General features: G+C 45.6%; 1 pseudogene; it reads right to left on the bottom strand.

The window, feature by feature from the left end:
* Positions 1 to 1,556: 1,556 nt before the first annotated feature.
* Positions 1,557 to 1,674, bottom strand: LOC126471768 (5S ribosomal RNA; annotated as a pseudogene).
* Between the last annotated feature and the right edge of the window lie 4,228 nt (positions 1,675 to 5,902).

A 5,902-nucleotide genomic window follows, 5' to 3' on the forward strand; every position in this document is an offset into this window, starting at 1 on the left:
TAAGTCCCATAGTGCTCAGAGCCATTTGAACCATTTTTGAAGACCCTTAGAAAAATGAAAGCACGGATTGGAAGAGTTCGTCCACACATGGTGCCACCTCTTCTTCAACACGACAGTACCAGACCTCATGCGAGCGCTGCGACATCTGCAACAATCGGACTCCTTGGGTTCACTGTCATCGTTCGACTTGGCCCCATCCGATTGTCATCTGTTTTAAAAAAACTTAAAGGACACCTTCGAGGACTTCACTCGCAGTCCTTCCTCTGGAAGAAGACGCACTAAAACCTTTTCCTCTTCTTTTGAAGCCTCCATTTCTCTGCTTTCAGTACGAACGGAGTGAAGTGGACGCTCGAAGCATGCACGTGATTGTTCTGTCGACAAGCGGTTGTCCACCCACGCCCTTCCAGTATCAAATTTGGGGCCTCGGCGCTCTTTTAGGGACCGGACCTTCTTCCGTAGGCAAAGGCATTACGATCCCTTAAGCAGTGTTCATCTTGTAGCCTCCGCCTTGTTTATTTTTGAATGACCCTATTATAAAGGGGACCGCGAAAAGAACACTTGTTAGACCCATTCTTAAATACAACTCTGGTATTTGGGATCCCCACCAAACTGGATTAAAGAAAGACGTCCAAGCAATTCAGAGACGTATCGCTAGATTTGCTACCGGTGGGCTCGTTCAACCCACGAGTATTGCGTAAATGCTCCGAAACTCAAATGAGAATCCCTAGAAAGAGCCGGCCGCGGTGGTCTAGCGGTTCTAGGCGCTCAGTCCGGAACCGCGCGACTGCTACGGTCGCAGGTTCGAATCCTGCTTCGGGCATGGATGTGTGTGATGTCCTTAGGTTAGTTAGGTTTAAGTAGTTCTAAGTTCTAGGGGACTGATGACCACAGCTGTTAAGTCCCATAGTGCTCAGAGCCATTTGAACCATTTGAACCCTAGAAAGAAGACGATATTGTTTTCGCGAAACGCTATTGAGGAAGTTAAGAGATTCGACATTTGCGACAGACTGTAGTACTATTCTACTGTCACCAACGGCCATCTCGCGTAAGAACTAAAAGGACAGGTAAAGTAAATGAGGGCTCATAAGGAGACACATAGACAGTTGTTGTTACCTCCCTGCATTTGCGAGTGGTACACAAAAGGGAGTTACTAGCTGCGATACATGCACTGTATGGTGGTTTGTTGCGGATTTGGATGTTGATGTAGATAAATTTAAATCGGGCCGATGGGATCGGGATTTGAACTCTTCCCCTCCCGAATAGGACAGTAATCTGTACTACTGTTACTGAAAGCAGCGTATATCGCTTAAACTTAATAAGGCCACAAGGATCGCCAGAGCCCCAATCAAATTCTTTACACTCCGTCTTCAGGCCACGAGTGGCCTACTGGGACCATCCGACCGCCGGGTCATCCTCCGTGGAGGATGCGGATAAGAGGGGCGTGGGGTCAGCCACCGCTCTCCCGGTCGTTATGATGGCATTCTTGACCGAAGCCGCTACTAATCGGTCGAGCAGCTCCTCAATTGGCATCACGAGGCTGAGTGCATCCCGGAAAATGGCAACAGCGCATGGACGCCTGGATGGTCACCCATCCAAGTGCCGGCCACAGCCAACAGCGCTTAACTTCGGTGATCTCACGGTAACCGGTGTATCCACTGCGGCAAGGCTGTTGCTAGTCAAATTCTTTACAGAATTTATAACTGAATCAGCTCCTTTTGTTGATCACGATTTATCGCAGATTCTTTGAGAAGAAGTGAGTTCCCCTTCACTGCAATGGTACAGTACAGGCTAGTCCCATTTATTAAGAAAAAAGGAAAGTAGAATTCATTCGAACAGCTGCCGTCCTGTATAGCTCTTATCTGACTTCAAGAACATCATGCACCACCTAGAACAAAATGATTTTCTCCGTCGAAATCAGCTTGTGTTCTGAAAATACTGACAGTGCAAAATTTAACTTGCACTCATCACACATGATGTACTAACTGCCACGAGTTGGGGAAACCAAGGCGGCCGTAGCCAGCGGCTCAGAGAGCGTGACTGTTCACTCGTTCCCGCAACAGGTGGTGCCACACACACGTAATGCGCGGCGAGCACGGGCAGTAACGCGCCCTCGTGCGCGCCGTCATGTCACATGGCGTGATCCCGTGGTCTCCGGAGTGGGATTAAGCTGCCCGCACCACGACAGTGCGCCCTGCCCTCCTCCGCCACGTCATGTCTCGTGGCGTAATCCCGTGATCTCTGCAGTGGGATTAAGCTGGCCGCACCACGACAGCAAGCCAGTGTCGTATTTAGTCTACATGCTTGCAACATGCGCGTCGGTTGCGAGCTAGAACTACGTATGGCGTTAACGCTGGCTGGATTTCTCATAGCAGAATGACGGACTCTGACTTCATTAACGGACTTCAGATGTTTTACAGTGTTCATGCCTTGCGTAATTGTAGCCCTCCAGAAGTTTGCGTTGTGCATTGAACTCTCAACCTCTACGGAACTTGTGACTAGTGCCTTTGTTCAAATAAAGGGAACGACTGTATCGTTCCAACAGAGCTGATTCGTTGTTTCATTCGAAAAGCTTTTGATTCGATATGAAAAGAAATTTAAATTTCCACGGGATATCCAACCAGGTTTGCGACTGGGTTCAAATGGCTCTGAGCACTATGGGACTTAACTTCTGAGGTCATCAGTCCCCTAGAACTTAGAACTACTTAAACCTAACTAACCTAAGGACATCACACACATCCATGCCCGAGGCAGGATTGGAACCTGTGACCGTAGCGGTCGCGCGGTTCCAGACTGTAGCGCCTATAACCGCTCGGCCATTTCGGCCGGCTTGCGATTGGGTCGAACGTTTCCTGGCACGTAGGAGGCAACACGCTAACCTGAATGGAAAGCTATATGCAGACGCTGAAGTAATATCTGATCTTGTGTATAAAAGCAACATCGCGTCCGACCGCAGTAAAATAGTACCAACTATCTAACCAAAGACACGCAGATGTAGGTGATGCCGAGCGGGAAGTCCACATCTTGTTCCATGCAATTCCCATCTTTTTGTCTAGGAGAAACAACGTCTGAGGCATAGAGTTTTACCAACGATGAGGACGATCACAAAGCTGTTTTCGAATGGCTCCGTGACGAAGGAGCCGATTTCTGCTGTCGAGAAACTGAGGAATTGGTAGAATGTTCAGAATGTTGTTCACAGAGACTTCGTGACTACCTTGAAAAACAGGCCGAAGGAAGATCACTTTCCCCAGGACATTATGAGGGCGTGCTGAAAAGAAATGCATCCAATTTTTTTGTGTGAGAAAGGTTTGTAAATAAAACAAACTTTATTAAGATTATACATGTTTATTCTTTGTCTGTAGACTGATTTCTCAACATAGTCACCCTGGCGATCAAAACATTTCTCCCAACGAGACCAATTTGTTGAGACCGTCATTGTAAAAAATGGTTCAAATGGCTCTGAGCACTATGAGACTTAGCTTCTGAGGTCATCAGTCCCTAGAACTTAGAACTACTTAAACCTAACTAACCTAATGACATCACACACATCCATGCCCGAGTCAGGATTCGAACCTGCGCCCGCAGCGGTCGCGCGATTCAAGACTGAAGCGCCGTCACTGTAGATTGTTTGACTTCGTTAACGGAGCCATAACGTCTGCGATCACCACTTCGTCACTATCAAATTAAGGTGCTCGAAGGAGCTGTTGAAGTTTCGGGAACAGATGAAAACCAAATGGAGTCACGTCGGGACTGCATGAAGGATGATCGATGACAGTGAACCCAATGCTGGATTGTTATAGACGTTGCAGCGTTGCTGTGTGTTCAGGCACTGTCATGCGCAAAGAGTGGGTGCTCCATTTGTGTGTGAACTCTTCGGATTCTATTTACCAAACGTTCACATTTCGATTTTATATGATGTAAAATATTGCAATGCTAAAGTTGTGACCGTTTGTGGCTAATATAGCTCTCAAATCAATATCATTACACATTAAATTTCAATTTTTCGGGTGCATGCGTTTCACATTATGTATTTCTCTAAATTGCAAGTTTTTGTTAACCATGTTGAAGCAAATTGAAATATTTGATAACGAAAAAGCCTTTTGCATGCTGCACATAAAGATTTTTCTTTTTTTTTATTATTTAACTTGTGCACGTACACGCTTCCCGCCTTAGTTACAAGACTTCTTCAGCAGTTGTTCTGAAATATTGGCCGGTTTTTTCATTTGCCCATATGCGTTATCGTCTGCCCACATAGGTTATTGATTTTAAACATTCGACTGAAGTTTTTGTAATAAAATGGAAACGATCTTACAGATCAGCGTTTGATTCGTTATTTGTGAGCCAGACAGCTTTCCATATTTTTACAATTTTGCTATAGGAACTTCAGTGAACTGTTTTAAATCTATAACCTATGTGTTCGATCGATAACCTATATGTGCAAACGTAAAAAACCCCGTAATATTTCAGGACACCCACTGAAGATGCCTTGTAACTAAGGCGAAACACGTCTGGATGCACAATTTAACTAAAAAAAAAAAAAAGTCTTTCTGTGCAGCACGCAAAATGCGTTTTTCTTTCAATCTACTGCGCCGGCCGTTGTGGCCGAGCGGTTCTAGGCACTTCAGTCCGAAACCGCGTTGCTGCTACGGACGCAGTTTAGAATCCTGCCTCGGGCATGGATGTGTGTGATGTCCTTTGGTTAGTTAGGTTTATTAGTTCTAAGTCTAGGGGACTGATGACCTCAGATGTTAAGTCCCATAGTGTTTAGAGCCATTTGAACTATTTTTTAAAACTATTGCAATCTACACACAGTTGCTGCGAAAACGGCCATCACGAGAAACATGTCATGTTAAAGCAATATACTAAGCAGTTATTGCGAACTGTGAGCTTTCTGACAAAAAATCACAAATCACGTCGCACAATTGCGATGTTTGTCCACACTCATGCAGTATGATTAGCAGCCGCTTGGGAGGAACGGTGTCAGAAGTCTTCTGGAAATCTAGAAACATTGAAATCGCGTTAGATCCCCTGTCGATAGCACTGTTTACCGCGTGTGAATAAACATCTAGTTGTGTTCCACAAGAACGACGTGTTCCGAATCCGTGCTGGTTGTGTCAGTACGGCGATTTTTTCGAGATAATTCATGTCTGTACACAATATATGTTCTAAAATCCTGCTACAAATCGACGTCAGTGATGTAGATCTACAGTTCACACTGAGTTCTATTTCCTTTCTTGTGTATCGGTGTTGACCCGTGCAATTTTCTAGTCTTTAGACAGGGATCTTCCGTCTAGCGAGTTGTTGGCACGGTATTGCTAAAGGTGGAGCTATTTCGTCAGCATACTCCGAAAGGAACCTAATTGGTATGCAGTCTGCACCGGACGAATTAGGTTGCTTAGCTACACAGAGATTTGTAGCTGTACACGATCGTCGCTTCTGGCGGCGAAACAGCAGAGAGGGATTTGACTGGGCGGCAGAAGAATAGAGACGGGCACAGCGAGCGCTAAGTGCTAAAGTAGACGATTAGCCAGTTAGGTAGAGTGGATCGTATTTACTGTTGCGGCCGTGGCGCGTTCCTGCCTCTTGCCGCCTGCGAGATTCACATTCTGCCAACCCAGTGAATACACTTACTTCACAGGAACCCCGCACTTACTTACAAACACTGAACACATATACCGTCAACTGGGACAACTTGGCCACTTGGGACAACTTCGCCGATTTTTGGAAATGAGTATGTTTGGTGTTCTTACAAATTTCTTAACTACCCTACAGACACCACTCTCTGCATTGCGTACCGAGGACATTTTTCAATGGCACTTTCAATGTATTCATCATTGTACACGTTTCGAGGTCTTTATGGATAGTTTTGCTTCTGTCGTAGATTTTTTGTAGTCTGCAAAATGTC

This window comes from Schistocerca serialis, chromosome 3 (assembly GCF_023864345.2).
Source record: "Schistocerca serialis cubense isolate TAMUIC-IGC-003099 chromosome 3, iqSchSeri2.2, whole genome shotgun sequence".
NCBI classification, from domain to species: domain Eukaryota; kingdom Metazoa; phylum Arthropoda; class Insecta; order Orthoptera; family Acrididae; genus Schistocerca; species Schistocerca serialis.